The sequence below is a fragment of the Tinamus guttatus genome, unplaced genomic scaffold (genome assembly GCF_059628265.1).
Source record: "Tinamus guttatus ecotype Peru unplaced genomic scaffold, ASM5962826v1 Tinamus_guttatus_pri_ptg000023l, whole genome shotgun sequence".
In the NCBI taxonomy this organism is placed as follows: Eukaryota; Metazoa; Chordata; class Aves; order Tinamiformes; family Tinamidae; genus Tinamus; species Tinamus guttatus.
The window spans coordinates 1778156-1799021 of record NW_028288557.1 but is presented as its reverse complement, the minus strand read 5'-3'; positions in this window follow the sequence as shown (position 1 = coordinate 1799021).

Below are 20866 nucleotides of genomic sequence, written 5' to 3'. Positions count from 1 at the left end.
AACACATACAGCCGATGATGTTTATGGATACTCTTCAATCATCCTTTTCTTTTTTTAAATCTTAACTCAGCTCATCTTAAATATAGAGACAGCCTCATTGCCAATGGAAGTACTTAAGTCTTTGGCTGACATTAATCTTGGCCTTATTTAAGGGTAATAATACTGCACACCGCAATTATTGAGTGGGCTCTGCCGACAGACAAGGTAAATGGGCACTACTGCTTCCAGCTGCCCCGCAGCGCGGCAGGGTCGCGGTTCTGACGTAACTGAACACGGAGCCACCGCCTGTTTAAACGCAGCAGCTACGACTGCGACGAAAGCAGCATCAATTCTACAAAGTATTAATTGCTAAAGATGGAGCAGAGCATTCGCGACGTAATTCTCACAAAATTACTGCGTTGCCTCCAAAATTAAAACTGTATTTAAAGATCATATTTTTGCAATGCGTAATAACACAGAGATCAAGCCAATAAGTGCCAATATTTTGGGGGCAGTCACAGAAACCTCCAACTCCCCATATTTTGTTAAAAAAATACCTCGTAGAGCTTTTCACTGGAGGTTGTAGCAAAAGCAGTACAATAATAAGTAAAAGCACTTACTTAGAAAGACTATGTGATTTATTTTTATTGAGGTCCATTTGTCCAAAAGTGGTTCTCTGGCTCTGCTTCTGAAGAACCAGCAGATACCATGGACAGTCTTTGCAGCTGCAAAATCCACCAAATTTTCCATAGTACCAGGGTAAACGAGCAGCTCCCTAAACTTCGGCTGACACTTAACCAAAGCCCATTCACGGCCCACACCCTGACCACAGGCTGGTTTTTGATAGCCCTGCTCCGTAACATCCTTCTCTTTGGAGATGGATGTGTGCCCTGGGAGAGGAGATGACTTTTTCTGGTGCCAAGCGCAAACCACCAGTGGAAGTCCCTTCTTGAAGCTCAAATATTCACAGTTTCTTACTCAGCCAGTTACAGTAACATCTCTTCCATAAAGGATCAAGTAGAGGACACTGTTATTACAAAATATAGCTATCATGACAAAATCTGTAAGTTTTCCGAGTTGAAATTTCACATTTTCACTGTCCTACCTCACGCTCTTCAGCCACTGGCTTCTCTACAACCTATTCCGCTGGTGGCTTTGGAGTCTGTGAATCTCTTTCTTTCCACTCCCTCTGACTATCTTCTGGGTTCTCGCTCTGGGCATCTTCTCTTCTCTGTACATGGGTCCTTATTTAGTACTTGGACAATCACGCAATACTTGAGGTTGGGTGAGAGCTCCGGAGAGCCGGAGGGCATCACCACCTCTCCAGCGCCTCTTTGTGCTCCTTTCCTGCCTTGGCAACCACGGGAGCTGCAACTCCTAAATCCTGTCAACAGCACGGATTCCTGCGCACGGATCCGTACAGCGCCGTGCGTCAAACACCACCTTTTACCTCCGCGACACTTCAGCAGGTGCCACTCTGCACTCTGGAAGACGGTCCCGAATTCAGCGGTGCCCAAGAGCTTTCTCAATTTGACTCCTTGGCTTTCTGCAACATGTGTTTAACAGAGCTGACATTTTCCACAGAACCATTAGACTGCAAATATCCTGGCTGCTATATAATGTGTATAAAATTACACACTTCAGCAAAACACATCCCAAACTGTCTTATTATGTGCCATTACCATAGTCAGCATGTCATCTCTAGCTGTACAGATGTTACCTCAGAGATCGCATGTAAATTGGTCCCATTCCTCAGTCTCGTTATTTCTGGATAGCTGAAATAACAACTGGGAAACAAAATTCAGTATGTTGTAGTGTACACAAACCTCCATCAAGCAACTTAGACTTCAACAACTCAAAACTGGGGTCGATACATAAAGTCCAGACCTGTTAAGTGACGCAAGTGGGTCTGAATTCTCCCTTCAACTGTTCTGCACGCAAGACTATGCCCAACTCTTACAATTTCTCACTGGTTCAGCAGGACAGAAAAGCAAGCATTGTTGTTTAGAAACAAATACTTGGCTTAGCAGAGAGATATACAATGCAGTAAATTATAACAACCTTTCTGAAACTGTAATTTTTACTCTTGTCTGAGTACGCTGCAGCAAGAAATGATTACACTGATGGGATGACCCTTATTTAGCTTTTAAAAAACAATCATAGCAGTCCGGAGAAACCCACAAGTCTAATTCAGAGTCAGCCATTCCAAACTCCTACTCAGCAGCAGCTCTTCCAGACGAAGAGCAAGTAAAAACTGAATTTAGCGAGCAAAGGAGAAATGCTTGGGCAATGCCTATTTCAGCTTGATGTGGTGGTAGTACCAGGTATGACCTGCATACAGCTGCAGGTATCAAGTCCCTGTGCATCAAGGGTAAACATCGCACAATAAACAATTCACAATCTAAAATGTGGGACCAGACCCTTGTGTAAGCACGTTCCAAAATTAAGCAACAGTGAAAAAACCTTTTTGGGGCCAGGGGGAGGAGAGGGACAAGGTATAACTGCACCTGTAAACCCGGGTTCCTGGCCCACTTCACAGCAGCCTGAGTATCCACGGGATGCGAGCAAGTTGCTATCGCTCCAGCAGCTCCCAGCAGCAGCATCGCACCTGCCAGTGACACATCCTTTCCTCTGTATGAAACTACTGCCAGGGCAGTATTCCGACAGCAGCTAAGGAGGACAGGTTGAACCAAATCTGTCACTTTTCCAGCCCTAAAATGCCTACATCAGAAAGCACTGGCAAGTTCTGCAGATGGTTGTGGATCCCTTATTTTTTGGGCAGCATTTTCAAGGCCTCCTCCTAACTTCTTTTCAAACACATAGGACATTTCTGTTACATGGAAGTTTCGGCCAAAGCTGCTGCTTCTAATACAAACGACAGAAGTCTCACCTTTCTTGGTGCTTCTGTAAGAGTAGTCAGTATATGGAAAGATCATAAATGTGACACTTCCCAGAACATAAACCTTCATCATGAGGCTGCTTTTGGAAGGCAACTTTGCATAAACATACAATATGATCCGTTTCGCATGAGTGTTGGGAAAAGGCAGAAGAGCAGAGCAAAATAAATGCATAGAACTGTATTTTTATTTTGTAGAATCATAGAATTTTAGAATGATAGAATTTTATTTTACAAGCTTCTCCCTTCCCCCAAGCACCTCAGTAGAACCAAGATAATATGTCCATAGGGCAAACTCTGTTTGCCAAGGATGGAAAGGAAATGTCCGAGTGGCAGCTCTGTGCTGCTCCCTAGAGGTATCGAGGCAGTTCAGCGGGTCCAGTCTGCTCCTCAACACACAGATTAGGAGAGTCTAAGAGTGGGATCTGGTACCTTATCTTTTTCAAACGCATTGCAAAGAAATTGGCTATAGCCAACTTTATCTCCAAATAATTTACAGGTTAAGAGAGCAGAAAGTTACAGATATAACCTACACTGTAAGCAAGGTCAGAGCAACTTTTTCTATCAGCGGAGCGTGGATTTGGGGACCCGCAGGCTTCACATCAAGAAATCCTAGAATCAGATTATCCTTTTGCTCGTGCCCATACCAAAGCCTCTATTATGGCTTCAAGTCGTGTGCCCTGGAGAGCACCCCCTTCTGCTGTAAGTTTTTGTGTCCCAGGGAAAAACTCCTACAGGGAGCTCCGTGCCCTGGGCAATATTCTGCATCTTCAAACTCTCCATTTGGCCCCAAGGTCTCCTCCACCTGGAGCTACCACCGAGCTGGCTAGAAGCAAGAGGAGACTTTGCATGTCTTGACCAGCTTATACATGAGGCCTTGCGGGGGAACATGATCAACTAATGAAAAAAATGGTAATCAAAAGTGCACATTAAACACATGTATAATTCTAGTGGTGACACATTTCCAATAAAACCAGGGAACATCATAAATAACATGATACGAACAACACCCACATCTACTTTACCTCCCTCTGCCAGGTGAATGATGCTAGTGCTCTGTGGACAACAGAGTACTATGCGACTTGACTTACCTAACAGAAAATTGTACAATTCAGGTAATTATTTCTGCTCATGTTTGAAAAGCTATTCTCAAGCCTGCCTTAAAGCCGTTTATGGGATTCCACCACCGTACTCCCCTATCTTGTCACCAGCTTTGGCAGAGACGGCTCCTGGTCTCCTGCTATACTGCATGACCTTCTCTAGGAGATGCAAGATTCTAGGATTCTCTAGGATTTTGCAAGAGAAAAGCAGTACTTTTATTAGCCTCCAGGCATTTATACTCCCTTCTTTAAGATGAGCATGCATTACAGATAGAAATAAAGATATGTGTTGATGAGCACAGGACAACTAATTTGTTTTCTACAGAGTCCTACCACAAACCCAAGAATTCAAAGAGAAACTGAGGGAGGATGTGATTAATTATACATGCAAAATCATTTCACTACGGAAATATAAAATATATATATGTTCTCATTAAAATGATAAACCCTTACCCTTAGCTAACCACTAAACATTCTCTGAAACCAGTGAATCAGCATATACTTCTGGCAGAATCCTCCACATCTAATGAGGTGAGAACTCAAAATACAATTAAATTCCCCTTATTTTCACAAAGACTCTTAACTCAGCAGACCGCCCTTCTGAAGCTCTCAAATTCACACTCTGCTGAAATCCAAAACTGGGGTTCTTGGGCTAAGTGCCCTCACTCAGCAGTGAAAGGTAGAGCAAGTGTCATCTTGTCCGTAACCCGAAAACGCTTCAAATTTAATTTCATGATCAGAAAATCAACTTCTAACTTTAAAACCTGGCGTGGGGAAACTCACATGTATGAAGGAGAGTAAATGGCACGCAGGAAAAATTGCAAGAAAACTGCATTGTCTCTGACCTCCTGCAATTCCAGTTCTTCTTTCAGTAGTTTTTATCTTCACACCTCACCACTTTTTTGCAGCCAACTTAATAAATCACTGACTTGGAGGGTTTTTCATACCCCGAATGATTAGCAAGATTGCGACTGCGGCCGCCGCGCCGGAACGATCTGCACGCACGGAGCTTTCAAGTGGGCAGCTCCTGTCGTTGCAAAGTCTGGCAGCGAGAGCTCGTCTGCCCAGATAAGCCGTGAGGATGCGCCGCGCTGTGTGGTGCGGGCACCTACCAGAGCGCCGGGCTGCGCTCCCCGAGGGCTCCGCGGCATCCCTGCCACGGCCCTTCCTAGCGAGCAGCTCACACGCAAAACAGAGGCAACCGCGGAGAGCAGCAGTTAGGATCCAGTCTTACTGGGATCTTAGGAAGTCTGCACTAAACCTGTGAGGCCTGGACACATCAGAACTAGGTCTGGATTAGCTGCTAAGCGTGAGAGCAGTTCTCAAGCGCAGGCCCAACTCCTTCCTGAGGCCGCAGTTACCACGTGAGACTGCAGGGGCGGCTCTGCGCTCGCACCGCCCGCTGAGATGGTGCCACGGTGCTCGCCGAGGATGGCAGGAGAGTTCAGGAGACCAGAGCCTGCACAGCAGCTCAATAACCTGCACAACGGGGAGCTGAATCTGACCGCACATCCACCTTGTTGCGCTGCTTTCCAACAACAGCAGTTCCTCAGCAGCAAGGCAGTCATAGGAGACTGTTGAGACTTCAGCCGTCCCCCATTTTTATGCTAGAAAAGCTCCAACTAATGACATAGAGAAGCCTGAAACACCTTTTGCAATGCTGCAGTGAAGCGCGTGCAACAACATGGCCCTTATGGAGCTCTGGGCCTCTGAGGAAATCACGGAAGGGAAGGAAAACCCAAGGACTTGACGTGTGCGCATCACACAAGGCCGCTTGGTGCCAAACTGGCCACTGCGTTACGCCGTGGCTCCCTTTGCTAGAGGCCGCTGCAGAAAACACGTTGGTTTTGCTGCCGCTGTTGGGAGAGAGCGGCTTCACTTGGAGATTTTGCTGAATAAAGTGGCATGATTTATTTCTGCCGAGACGCAGACACTGAGAGCACTGGCTGCTGGAGATGAATATCGGCTCGGAGAAGCAGAAAGTTATTCCCCGAGCTGTCTTGCTGCCTAACACGGGCTATAAGTCAAATTACAGCAACTAAAGATCTCTATCGTAACGCGCGTGAAGTATTAATACTGACTTAACACTACCAAAGTCAAAACGACCATTTTAAAGGAACTCGGGCTCCAGGAAGGAGCCTCGCTACCAAACCGCAGGGCCGAAGAGCTCTCTTCACCTGCAGACTACACACATGTGAACTATTTGGCAATATGAGCTTGTTGTATACATTCTGGAGGGTGTTTTGAACCCCAAAAGCTGAAACACAGTATTTCTAATTGCACAGAGCAGTTATTAACGCTAAGAACTTCTGAAATTTAATGTGTCCCTGCGTGATGTAAGGAGTTAGTGATTCTGTAACCAAAACCACCATTACTGAATTTTTACAAACTCCCGACACGACCGAAGGACAGACACGTCACCTTGTCTGCGCTGCCAACACAGCCCCTACGCCCGCCTCCCGCTACGACCCCGGACGTTTTGCCAACTCCACTGGGGTTTGCAGGTCTTAGTTCAAGCCACGAGAAAACAACTAGCAAGAGATTGCTCACTTGATAGCAGAGGCTTCTCTAATTCCTCTTGGCTTGGCCAGGAGCTATCTTATTTGCTGCTTCTGGAGAGGAATGTGCCACCGCTCTATCTGTGCTCTGTTTTTTCCCTCCAGCCAAGACAGGACTCTCTGTCTCACGAATTGCCTCTGCTCCCTGCTCACTATGCACCTTATTGATTTGGCCTATCTAGAATTTTCTTCCCCAAAACAGTCTCCGAGAGTCCAGTTCTAGCCCTCGTACACTCACATTTCCTCCAAGTCTTATGACAACAGATTATTTTCCCGTTTTATTAGTGAACGCTGCGGCACACGTGTGCTGTGCCCAGAACATAAAGCTGGGTTCAGCCTCGACCGAGAGCCCCACTGGCTCATGTGATCCTGCATCTCAGCTGAGACAAGTACTCGAGATCCCATGTAGGCAACTCAATACTGTGACTCAGGCCTTATCTCTTCAGCCAGACAGATCGTTAATTTTCCTCGGTGTTTATTATCCACATGAAGCCTCCTATTCCTCTCGTATCAAGTGTTTTATATCTGTGGCTTCGCCTGTGTGAAATCAGGAAGATGACCAAAGACCTTGATATTATCCCTGTGTTATTATTCAACATGACATCTCTATGCCTTGGTCTCCTGAGCATAGGCAGTTTTACAGTCAATTTTGTTACCAAATAAATCAAGCCCCAATCCTTTTGCCCCTCCAAAATCCATTTTTTTTTCCTAAGGAAGTGTAGGTACCAAAAGACATACTATACGACTACCTACTAAACTTCAGGCTTCTGAGGTAGAAGACGAATAGCTGCAGTTTATTAGATAACTCAGCTTGCTATATATGCCAGATCACATAAAATCTTGAGATTTTATTCTTAGATGGTCTGCAATTTGTGAGAGTATGCTCTTTGTCTAAAAACCGTGCTTCTAATGTTAAAAGCCAAGGATGACAGGTCTAGCCCTTAACTAAGATGTGAATTTTCGGCCAAGTGGCAGGGGGCTGTATGTCACATTAAATTGGAGGCCAGTCTGGCTTTTTCGCCTGGTGCACTCTGCAAGCTTTGTGAGAGAGAGCTAACTTGGAATACAGCAAAGCAGCGGAATATACTTGAGCTATACGGTAAGGATTTCTTTTTCTTTCCTACCACATCCTCCTAAGCCCACGTCAGACTCTGCGAGCTGTCTCTGCGCATTCCCAGCCTTACAGCTACAGCTTCATTTCGCCCTCTTCCTTCACGTCACTCCCAGCACAACGAGGACCTGCCTTTGTCAGCATCTTGCTCTTAGCCTTCTAGCCCTCGCAGTGATTTCAAGGACAATTAGGGCTTTCAGGACACACAAGGAATTCCTATTCCCTTTCTTCCTCCCCCACCTTTTATTCGCGTTAGCTCCAATGATAGCTTTCCATTTGGAGGATCTGTTCAAAGACAAGTAAATTAGAGCGTCCGAGTGGCTTTGGAGCAAACCTTTGCTCTTCTCTGTGCTAATGACATTGCTCTTGCTATAAAAATACTTCCAAATACTTCCAAAAGGCAAAGGCAAACTTAGCAGATCCTCAAGTAGTGCTGCCTCAAATGAAACTTATCCAAAACAGGAAAGCTGAGTGAAAGCAAAATGCAAATTGAGCCTTATCTCTGCACCCACATGCTTCGAGGCACACGCTCACTTGCCTCACTGCTATCTGCAAGCGCCCTCCAGGAAAGTGCTAGGCTGATGCCACACAATTAAAATCACATCTCTTCAATTTCATAAACTCTCAGTCCTTGATAACATCTTCACGTGTTTACCCTTTCTACACTTCTTTTTGGCTTTTACCGTTTCTAAGGCCACAGACCCAACCTAGCTTCTTCTTAGCCAACGTCAGGGAGAAGGGCCATATTCCCCCAAAACACCCCGTGAGGAGCTCAAGAGAGGCGCATTGGGTTTCTCTAAGCTTGGCTTCTGATCGCACAGATAGGAGGCAGGCAGAGAACGACTTATCCAATATCTCCAAATATAAGAGCTCTAACTCCGTCAAGATATCATAGCTAATCCTGGGGTAATGCCACGTACCTAATGCTGTGAGTGCAGCTGGGAGAGCCGAGGATTAGAAAGTTCACAGCGTCCAGGCAGCAGCATAAAGAACCGCAGTCACAGTCTTTCACTGAGAAGAAATCGAGGTAAATATTTGAGCTTAAATTAAAAAGAACTGCAACAGAGAAGAACGCAGCTGCGCGTGGTAAGAGCCAGACAACAGCCAGGCAGGCTCACAAATCCCATACTGATGGCAGTTAATTGAAAGTATCATATATTCTACACATCATCTAAAAATGACTATTTCGGAAGATGTATTGGAAACAGTAGGGCTAACTGATTATTTTTAAATCTTGTATCTTGCAGCAGAGAGATAAATTTCTTACATTAAAATATGTAGGAAAGAAATGCTGATTAGGAATAGAAACTACAGAGGGACTTCATTTGATGTCATAACTGCTGAAGTGCACAGAAAAAAAGCTTTCTCCATGGAGGGCTCGCTTTTCGTAAGGAGAGCGCTTTCCTGAAACTAAATTTAATATGTTTATTTATTTGCTTTATTGTATATCTTTACGTAGCACACAAGAGCCTTCAGTAAGGATCCAGAAGCTTCCAACGTCTACTGCCATAAAGGATGTGCATCTTAGACTTAATCCTGAAGAGCCAGTTCCAACAATTCCCCCAAAATAAATCTCCTATCAGTTGGGTTTCTCTCTTCTACGACAGTGAACCACGATATTGGAAACGGGCTGCTTAGCTGCCTCTTCTTAACAAGCGAATCACCTGGCTTACCTTAGCCCCGTTCCACATGCCACGGGCAAACACGCACTCTGGAAAGGGGAAGGCAAGAGCTCTGCCTTGCAGACAGCATCCTGGCAGGGCCAGGTCCCAGCAGCTTCCTTTCCTCCTGTTGAAGGTTCATCAGCCCCGCGTGTGCCACCAAACCAGGCCCAAGCCATCGCGGGGACATGCACGTCCAAGACAACCAGTGGTCAGTTATATTCACTCAGCTGTAGCAACCTTGGCAGGAGGTACTAACACCCGAGCGTCCCGAGAGCCCGGCCATCCGGCGCGTGGACACGGGTCCCCACTGTCCACTCCCGGTTTAATTGTAGGAGCTCAACAGGAAAAAGACAACGTAACGCCCGTGGAGGAGGAGAGCAAGGCGAGTGTGGCTGCTGTACCTGTTACCTCCAAGGACGCTAATTCTGGAAAGCAATTCTCACCTCTTGCCACAAGCATGTGATTAATGCAGACACAATCGTAAAAATAAAATTCAAGGGGAGCTCTGTTAACTCCACTGATCTCCGCCATAAATAAAAAGCATACCAAATAACTAGACGCACAAACTTTATAAATTGACCCAAATCTTGACCAAATATTTCTTCCTGAAGGTAAAGAACTGCCATTGCTCATGTAAATAATGAAGAAATAAAAGGTACAATCCAACACATTAAATCTTTTCCCTCCAGAGAAAATCACCTTTGCATTACAGTGCTTCCCCAACTCCTATAAATCCACGAAGGGATGACTTTCTAATGTATGAACGGAAGTATAATTAGGCATACTTTTTATATATATATATTATTTTAAATTATGTAATGTGAAAGCCAGCTACCACAGCAGGCTGAACCTCAGTTCACACTCTGCATAGGGAACCTATGAATCCGCGTCCTTCAGACATGAAATGAAGAACCACCTGAAGGCCTAGCGTCACAACACAAGATTTGCAGAAGTTAAAATGCATATATAAGGGAGAGTGCATCATGTAACGGTGACTAGCAAAAATGATTCCTCATGAGGAAACCTTCTGGGGGGCAAAAGCACCTGACCCCGGAAGCCCAGAAAGGAGCAGCCTTGCATGACTGGCCAATAAGACTTGCACAAACGGGACCTGGGCAAGAATCCCAGCGACAGTAAGAGGGGGACAAGAGATCTATGCAGGCAGAAGGGTAATGACCATCCCAAAGGACAAATACAAGACCCAGCCTGGAAAACCACAGCAGCGAAAACATAAAGGCATGAAGGAGAGCAGCTGTGCAAGGGGAAACTGCCTCCTAAACCTTCTCAGAGCTGTTAGCACATGGAAGGCAAGAGAAAATCCTCCTCCTATTTAACTCTACAGCAGAGAAGCTGTAGGGGCAGAAGCCAAATCTCCATCATAAATTTGGTGTCGAGTAGCAAAGGAAAACAAAGGAAAAACACTGTCTCACTGTGTATTCCTAATTGGATTCAGCCACTGGCTTACCCAAACAAGCAGCACATTTGACTTCTCCCAGCAGGAGCATCCATGACAACAACATCCTATTCCAGGCTGCTAAAAACCCTGGTGAACAGGGGAGCATTGCAAAGACTTCAGAAGCGCAACAAGGAGCGTTCGGAGGCTTTCAGACAGAGTCCTAGAACAGAAGATTAGGAGAGGGCGCCTCGCGAGGCAAAAGTAAGAAGATCAAGGGGAAATCTTATCGGCGTGAGCTAAATCCTGAAGCAGAAGGGGCAGATTAACGCTCAAGCTTTCAGAAAGAGCCACTGTTTACTAAACAAGAGGTCAGACCCGGAGCTTCTGAAAGCAACTGGCCTACAAGCAATTACATATTTTGCACCAGCCGGATAGCTGAAGCCTGGACAGCTTTTCCTGGCTGCTGAAGGAAACCCTGTCCAGCCCTGCTGCGAATGGATGCGCACCCTCATGGAGAGCGTAACTGAGAAGGGACAGACAATAGCTCCCTGCTTGCTGCTTGGGGAAACAGTAAGAGACAAAGCTGGGCTCCCTTGTGCACCTTTGCACATGAGAAAGGCTCTTTCATACGAGCAGACATTGGCATGCAGCCAGCGCTGACTGCAGACGCTGCCCGAGGCAAACACAGACATCCTCTACCAGCACATATCACACATGCACGCAGCCCGCTCCCCGAGACACACCTGAAGCACCATCAAGGACACGATCATCTCTGCAGCCGCACGGCCCAGTCCCGCCATTTTATCTTATCATTTCTACTTTTACTTGGGACCTGAAGAACTGTTCCTAGCATTTTTTCTATTAATTTCCATGGAAATTGAGTTGCGGTCTATGTCGCCTTCGTGGATTTGGAAGCTGTGTTTTCCTTGAATTGAATTATCCTCAAAGTGAATAAAAGCCTATTTGGATACAGGGAAAGCTGTATTCTGAACGTAACAGCATTTTTTTTTTTTTTCCCCTCCTCAATCCCTCCTAGAAGGCGGCTTGCATAATGTGATTTCTGTGATTACCAGAAACATGCACCAAGTTTTCACCCTAAATGGACCATTTTCTCCCAGGAATTCTCATGCCAGCCTTGGTCTTTATATCAAATTCTCTCTTTGGTCGCTGGAAGTTTGCTCCCCAGCACGCCCACCACCGGCACTGCTTCCAGCAGTTCCCCCTCACTCTTGAGCTCATCACTGGCATTTTTAGTTTTATTAGTAATTCCCCATATGAGAACATATCAAATACCTCATGGAAGTCTAGACGGATTAGACCTACAGATATCTACAGAGAGACAGCTCGTTTTCAAGTCCTTCACACTGCTGAAGTCAAAACAAAGCATCTGGTGTCTAAATTGCTTAATTTGCTATCCCAAAATAGACGTACCAAATTTGCACTCTTCCATTCTGATGAGATCAATTCTGACTTCAGAGATATTAATTTTCTTTTCTTCTTTTCTTTTTTTTTAACTATTGGAAGGCAAAAACCTGCAGTCTTTCACAAGCCTGGGATCGAAGCACAAAAGCCAGGGACGTGTGTCCGCTGCACCAATTTTCCTTCATTTTGCCCCTGTCCAACAGAAGCAACTGAATAGTAATTATGTTATTTCCAGTATTTCCTTGTACTCAAGCAGTGTAGCTAAGAACACACACTGACAAAGAAATTTGTTCAAAATAATGATCTCAGCATTAAAAAAGGGAAAGATCCCATCAATGACCCTTTGAAGAGAAAATACAAATAGAAAGTATACTCATAGCAGATACAGAACTGAAGAGCAAATAATTTACGTCAGGAATTTTAGAGATCTTGCTGACAAACCAGACAGTCGTGTAGTTCAGAATCAAAATCCTTAGATCTGAGGGATCAAAGTCTGGAGATTGGTGGGGGGGGAAAAAAAAAAGAAAAAAAGAGAATGGTGAAAAAAGTTTTTTGGCCAAAAGACAGACACTCAGCTCTCAAATGCAGTAGAGAGGGTTCAAACATGTTTACCAGGATCCTACAGGGAGAAAGACCTGAAGAAGTACAGTAGGTAGAGAGCAAAATGAGACTCCTTGAGAATCCAAACACCCAAAGAGCTACACCCAGCACAGAAAGCATCACGAACACACTTGATGCCTCGTGTGTGTCCAGGCATGTGCAAGGTGTATGGCTTCATTTACAGAAAACCACTTTTCAAAGAAACTCCTCATGCACCTTTTACTGCCACTGGCTCATCTCAACCTTGGGAATTGCTTTCCTCCATTACAGCTAATGCACACAGAGGTTCTACATTTAGTCTTCAAACTATAACGCTGAAGTACAGGAGCAAGGCACGCAACACAGTGGATGTACGAAACATCGCTTAGGGAATGAAAAAAGGGTAGGGAGAGGCAGGAACTGTACCATGCGGGACCCTCAAGGCAACCGCGGGGATTTCACAGGATACAGAAAGGAAAAAATCCAAATGAGAGAAAGGGTCGCACCGATTCAGGCATCTCATACCCCGCGGTGTGAGGCAGGGATGAGCCCCAGCGAGGGGAGGAACCAGTCCTGGGTCTCTCCAGCGAGCCCAGCCAGGAGCAAGAGACCGGGCTGGAGAGCAGCCCCACGTAGGCCCGCAACGTCCATCCTTATTGACGACTACTGGGGTCTCTTGGAAAAAACAAGGTGGTTTTGAGGGAAAAAAGCCCTAAGTTAAAGTCCATCAGGTACTGCCACCCAAGGTCCTAACAGTGGTGGATGGAGCGCTGTAAAACACGGGGTGAAAATGGAGCTGTGTGATGCAGGCTCCATGCTCAAGTTGCCTGTAACAAACACTAACATAGAAGCACAGTTCATTATGACAATTATTATTGTGCATATTATGAACACTGATTCATTTCCCTCCGCAATTTTTTTCTTGAAAGTATTGCAATGTATTCTTTCCTGATTTCCAGCTTGGGTTGCCCATTCATTCCCTTTATATCTGCTTTTTCAATATACATATTCATAGCCAATTCATATGAGATCAAGGTTCTGAAGTTACTCAAAACTGTTTATTGGACATTTTTATTGGAAAAATATATCTGGCCTGGAACACAGGCAGAGGATTTATGAGTTTTGCTAACCGTAAATGAAATACTGAAAAAAGGAAGAAAATGAGAAATAAAGCTCCTTGCTGAATTCCAAATATTTATCTGCATTCACACAAAAATCTGTGCTATCTTCAATCGCAATAGTTTGTGTATCCTAAATAGCAACTTTTGACTTCTTATCACTTAAGTACAATTATTGCAAATATTAGCTGTGCACAAGTGCAGCATGATGACTTGCATGGAAAATGAGTAGGATCTGAAAAAATAAATTGACTCCCCCAGGTTGAAGTCTGCCTTCTTTCATTTTGAACAAGGAGATTTCCAGATATTTTTAATCTACTTTGCATGGAAGAAAAAGGGCCAAATGCAGGTTCTCTTTTACTAAAGGCATTTCTTGATGGAAACTTTCTACAGTTGAATCTTGAGATTCTCACATCTACAATTAAATAAAACCCTCTTTAAAATGTTTAATTACTAGTAGTATTATTATAACACACATCTTTGTGTTATTCCAAACCAGTTTTTATCATTCCCTGCACTTGAGTTAAACCCAGGTTGCTTAATATAAGTGATATGTGCTCTCCTTGCAACTGGGGATGCTGTTTTTTCTTTCCCAGTGCTCACTTTCCTAAGCTATTTCCTCTGACATAATAATATGTCCAGGAATTCATGCTATTTAACCAAGCACTGTTTGCTGCAGCAGCTGCTTACAACCATTTTTGTCTTTGCACGTTTGCAAGGCCAATCTGGGTTACAGGCTGTGCACGTAAACAGCAGAGGAACACAGTATAGCAATTCTATAGCAGAGCTATAAATAAGTGCATTTAAACAAAAAAAAGTCTTAGAATTAGACTGAAAATTACCGTATTGTTAAAAGATTTTTCTTCCTCCCTCTGCGTAGTAGATTATAAAAGCTTCTAGTAGATTAAAGAAGGTCCTGGAAGCAGTTTCCTTTTAAAATATACACCCGCACAACACCAATGAAATTAAATATTTCCTTCTTTCTTGCATTTCAAAAACAGACAAGTGGAACAGTGAAATTTTGAGGTGATACATGGGGGGGAATGCTACAGTGCATGAGACTCTCTTTTGCTAGAGCTCAAGGAAAAATAGAAGTGGGTTCTGCACTGCTGCTGCAGCCTCATCAGCGCCCCAAAGAAGGGGGTAAATATCAAGGTCCCTCCCTCTGCTGGGACGTGACCACTATGAAGGTCCCCTTGCGCTGGGTTAACTCGCGGTCGGAGTGCCATGGCAGGTTCCACCCTGGATACCCGCACGGAGAGCAGCCCGGCCAGGCTGCAGCCCACACAACGGGCCGGCTGGGAAATCCTGCAGGAGAGCAGCCGGAAAGCCCTTGAGCTTTTCCAGCAGCTCGTGCCCTGCAGCGCCTCCCCAGCCAGCACCAGGCCCACATCTTCCCTTTCCAACCTCCCAGCATCTTCGGAGGCTAAAACTTTGGGAACATGTCTCTCTTTTTCGGAAGGCAGTGAAAGAGGAAAATTTGTTCCTTTAGCAATAAGAGTCAATTTAGGAATAAGAATTCACCGCTAGATAAAAATATTCATGTACTTACCTACACAACTCATTATTATTTTCACTGAATCACAGAATGGTTGAGGTTGGAAGGGACCTCTAGAGATCACCCAGTCCAACCCCCTGCTCCAGCAGGGACACCCAGAGCACGGGGCACAGGGCAGCATCTAGGAGGGTTTGGAAGATCTCCAGAGAAGGAGCCTCCACAGCCTCTCTGGGCAGCCTGTTCCAGGGCTCTGGCACCCTCACAGCGAAGAAGTTCTTCCTCACATGGAGATGGAACTGCCTGGGTTTCAACTTGTACCCGTTACCCCTCGTCCTGTCACTGGCCACCATGGAGAAGAGCCTGGCCTCATCCTCCTACGTTCACCCCTCAGGTACCTGAACATGTTGATCAAATATCATCTTGGTCTTCCCTTCTCCAGGCTAACCAGGCCCAGCTCGCTCAGCCTTTCCTCACATGACAGATGCTCCAGTCCCTTCATCATCTTTGTGGCCCTACGCTGGACGCTCTCTAGAAGCTCCACGTCCCTCTTGTCCTGGGGAGCCCAGAGCTGCCCCCAATACTCCAGTATTGGGCAGAGGGGCAGGATCCCCTCCCTTGACCTGCTGGCAACGCTCCTCCTGATGCAGCCAGGAGCCTATTGGCCTTCTTGGCCATGAGGGCACGTTGCTGCCTCATGGGGAACTCGGTGCCAACCAGGACTCCCAAATCCCTCTCCACGGAGCTGCTTTCCAGCAGGTCAGCCCCTAATCTGTGCTGGTGCCTGGGGTTATTCCTGCCCAGGTGCAGGACCCTGCACTTGCCCTTGTTGAACCTCATGGGGTTCCTCTCTACCCAACTCTCGGTCCTGTCCAGGTCCCTCTGAAGGGCAGCGCAGCCCTCCGGGTTGTTGGCCACTCCACCCAGGTTGGTGCCATCTGCAAACTTGCTGAGGGTGACCTATGTGCCCTCGTCCAAGTCACTGATGAACAAGCTGAACAGCACCGGGCCCAGTACTGACCCTTGTGGGACACCACTGGCCACAGGCCTCCAACTAGACTCAACCCCATTTATCACCACCCTCTGGGCTCTGCCATCCAGCCAGTCCTCAATCCCCTCCACTGTCCACTCATGCAGTCCACACTTCTGGAGCTTCCCTATGAGGATGTTATGGGAGACGGTGTCAAAAGCCTTGCTGAAGTCAAGGTAGACAACATCCACGGTTCTCCCATCGTCCATCCAGCCGGTCACCCCACCACAGAAGATTTAGAATAATTTCTAAATAATTGTTCTCCAAATACATACGTTTTTCCCCCACCTCCAAGTTCCTGTACATAGGGGGATTTGACTTTGCCATGTTGAGTTTCAGCAAAGACCTGTCAAACTTAAATTTAAACGTTGAAGGAGTTGTGCTCTTAATACTGTGCTCTTAATGTCAGTTGCCTGAAGCTCCAATCTACAGTGTCCATTCACTCCATTCTGCCTGGTCACCTCAACAGAAGATGGTTGCAGGATTTTTCTTTTCCGGTAAGGACTAGTTTAACACCTGGTTTCAGCTGTGCTTTCAAACCTTCAATATGATTTACACAGATAGCTGCCAGTGCAGGAAGCCACACTCGCAAAATGTTTTATTTGGTAGCATATTCGTCCTTAACAAAAATAACACAAGAGCAACACATGCAGTTCTCCCCCAGGGACGCTGCTGGTACTTCAAGCTATCAAAGATGAGCTGCGTTAGAAGGAAGTTGCACATGATAGGCAACACGATAGGGCAGCAAGCAGCAGGATCCAAGCGTCACGTGCCAAACGCAGCAGCTGCCGTGACGCAGCCGCCGCATTTCCTCACGGGAAGCAGCTGGCCAAGGCCCTCCTCGTAATCCCTCATGTAAAAAGCATCCCTCAACAAGCAGAGCAGAAATGCATTTAAAGCTACTTATGTTGCAAGTGTTAATTGTTTACCCAGCGCATTAAAGGCCTTCAAAGCAATGAGCAGATTTGAAGGGGAAATAATGAGAAAGGAAGGCTTAGCGCTACCACTTAAAGGCCCCTCTCCATTTCAGAGGAAGCCAGATGAAGGCGCGTTCTCGCAGCGGGCTCGCAAATCACGAGGGAACATGGTGTTGTGGAGCCCTCGCCTTGCAGCGGAGGAGGCGGCACGAGGCCGCAGCGCAGAGTCCCGCCGCTGCGACGGGGAACGACGGCCAGGGAGCAGGCTCAGGCAACAACCACCTCCAAGGGACGCGGTGTCGGCGCACGGCCAGCACGACCGAGGCCTCAGCAAGGACGAGGAGCACCCGCGAGGCCGCAAACGCCTAAGAGTTACACAAGGCGTCCTTCACCTGCTTCACTGCTTACTGGGAGGACAAAGTGCTCGGATGTACATGCCAGTACTCACTAAATGACAGCTCTTCTGAAACACCATAAGCTCTTGGCCAGGTAACCAGGTTTGGAGTAGATTTTTAATGAGATCAGTAATGACTCCCAGGCGCATGCAATCATATTTAGCAACGCTGGAAATGCTCATTCTTATGTAGGATCTGCTCTATTTCGCAACGAAAAAAACAAAGTTCCTCAAAGTCAATTCTAGGCAGGCACATTAAAAGCCCACATTGTGAAAGAAACCACCACTGAACTGGACAGGAAAAGCAGGCGTGGAGTTCCCCGCCACGGCAGGGCTGAGGCTCCGAGCAGACGCCTCATGCAGGTGGTTTGACGCCCAACACGTCTATGTCTTAATAACAATAAAGAGCAGAACTGTTAAGACAGTAATCTATTTTGCAAAAGGAAAGAAAGAAAACACCATAGAAATACCAAATATTTAGGAGGAGCTATTATGGCAACGTTCCAGTTACCTACTTCAACACTTTTTTCCTGGTTGCATTCTTTAAACTAAGATCCCTCTAAACAGCGACCCGCTTCAGAGAAAGAATTGCCTGAAAGAACAGATAACTTGATAAAAAGATTTGGAAATTGCATTGTGGCTACTGGCACAAGCTGGTACAGTGGAATTCCTCCTGAACACACACCTTGCTTCTCCTCATCAGTCTCCCACATTTTCACTTCCCAGGTTAATTTTTAAGATGCAGACATTCATCCAAAAGCAGCAATCCTGCACTGAAAAGATTTAGCTGTGCCTGAAGTATCATGCCGCTGTTTTAAGTGACGACCGTGAGCCTGAGAACCACACGATTTTATCAAACATTATATTCTGGGAGGGGAAAAAAAACCCCTACTATTCAACACATTTAAAGCAACAGAGGTTAAACATGAAATAATCACCGGACTTCAGACTTATTGCTGCAGTGCAGGGAAGCTCCGAGGGTTTCTGGTGAGTGATTGCAGGTATGTGAAGGGCCAACCTCCCCCCTTCCTGGGGACATTCACAAAAGCGCGTTCAGGACCTCCCTTAAGTGCCCTTATGTTGTACAAGGCAACTACTGAGTTCTGTCTCTTATCTACGGAATAATCAATAAAGGCTTCCTTCAGGGAAAAGCTGCAAGGAAAAGGCGCCTGTTTTATCAACCGTTGTTAGAGCTCCTGTGGTTCTGCAGGAAATTTCTTATGAACAAAACGTGTTATTTCTCCCTGTCTGAAAAGGCAAAATGGCCTTGCGCATCCCGCGTTGAACCCTGCTACACAGACACTGATGACCACACTGTGGGTCTAAACCATAAAGATTTTTGTGATTAAAATGAAAGATACCATGGTGAGGAACGACATCATCACACAGACGAGAAAATGTCGTCTCCAACACAAACGTACCCACAGCACAGCCCGAGAAAGGGGGACGGTTACCCCCTGCTTACTCCCACTGACCATTTCTGATAAAAAGATCATTTCCACAGTCTGCAGCTGGCTTCTGCTGTGCTGTCCCCTAGGGTAAGGGCTAGCCTCCTTACCCTAGGGGGGTTTTTCTTCATTTCCTCATTTTCTCCTTCACTTACCGTGTCCCCCTCCCAATCCACTGGGGATACGGCTCCACTGGAACATTTTCATTACAGAACCCAGGTCGAGGGCTGCCAGACAAATGCATTTTTTAAGACAGCATTGCTCCACTTGCCGCTGCTGAAAGGTCAAGCACACAGAACCACCCACGTGTAGCTTTAGATGGGACCCCGGCTTCCTGAGCAGCAACGTTACTGCCTCAAAAAGCTGCACTCGCTGCACTCCTGAGAACCCAAACTGCACAATATGTTTTCTAAGCCCCAGCTATGCAACCACCACCTTCTTGCATCACATCCCGAGAGGTGCCAGGAACAAGACGAGGATGATGCTGGGTCCTTCAGACCCAACCCACTGTTTGTCTTCACCCAACTGAGCTCCCCAGGAGTTTACCAAAGTGCTCCGAAGAGCACCAAGTTGGGATTTATTAGTGCAATGTCTAATGAACATACCAGCTAAACGTATATAAACATATAGCTCCATGGTACCTTTGATGTGGCCTGTTCAATATGGAGTATTTGCTGGGCTTTACATAAAAATCCAGCTCATGAGCAAACTGCATTTCTGTAAATATCTCTAATTGTAAGCATTTCTGTATTTCCTGGGAATTAGGGATTCCCTATCAACTCAGCTGGGCTCGTCAGGCCCATTCAAACAAAATGTATGAGAATATATAATTATTGTAACTATTAATGTCTATAATTATCTGCTATGGGCACTTTAGCAACGCAGCTCTGATGCAGCAATCACAGTCTTTAAAAGGTTACGGGAAAAAAAGCAGCAGATTAAAAAAAAAAAAATCCCCAAACCTGTAAACCTACTGCCAATCTGCATTCCGCTTTCCTACAAGGAGCAAAGGAGGAAGGCAATTCGGAGAGACAAGTATAAATATATTATCGAATTGAATGCGACGTATTTCAAGGATCAGTCAAATCTCTTTTCACTTAGGTATAAACAACAACACAGAGAAACTCTCAAAATCTCCAAATGAGAAAATCAGGGTTATCATGTTCTGGATCATCCGTGACATTCACAAGCGCTGCCTGTTTGGGATCCCATCAGAAGTTTCCCTAGGCCTCATTCTTTTGAGAGCCTCTTGCAGCATTTAGTGGCAACTTTACCTGTCTGCAGGGCTCATCTCCTTTAGTAAGCAAGTCGTTTTAAACTGTAAATAGGGAATAATTTCAAATACAGATAATGAGCTTAATTTTAGGAAGTGAATCTTATTTATTTTTCCTCTCAGGAAACTGTAACTGAGTAAAGCCTGTGTTTTCTATGGTATAAAACGAACACACTGCTCAAAGCGGCGCTAGGAACCACTGTCGCTCAGTGCCAGCTCCACGCTCACCTACCGCCCAAATAAACTGCCATTCCTCAGCAAGGATTTTCCCAGGATTCACCACCGTGGAGACCTGGGGCAGAGTCATCTTTCCATGGAAACAGAAATGCCAGGGAATGCAGAAGCAAACAAGTATTTCACAGTTGGATTTCACCTGAATATGAGAGGCTAAAACCTATGCTACCTGTTTGCTTGGCAGCTTTTAGAGCTTTTCTGCACAAAGGTCAGCTCCAATAAACTCATTTCACTTTGCTGGCGTAAAATGGG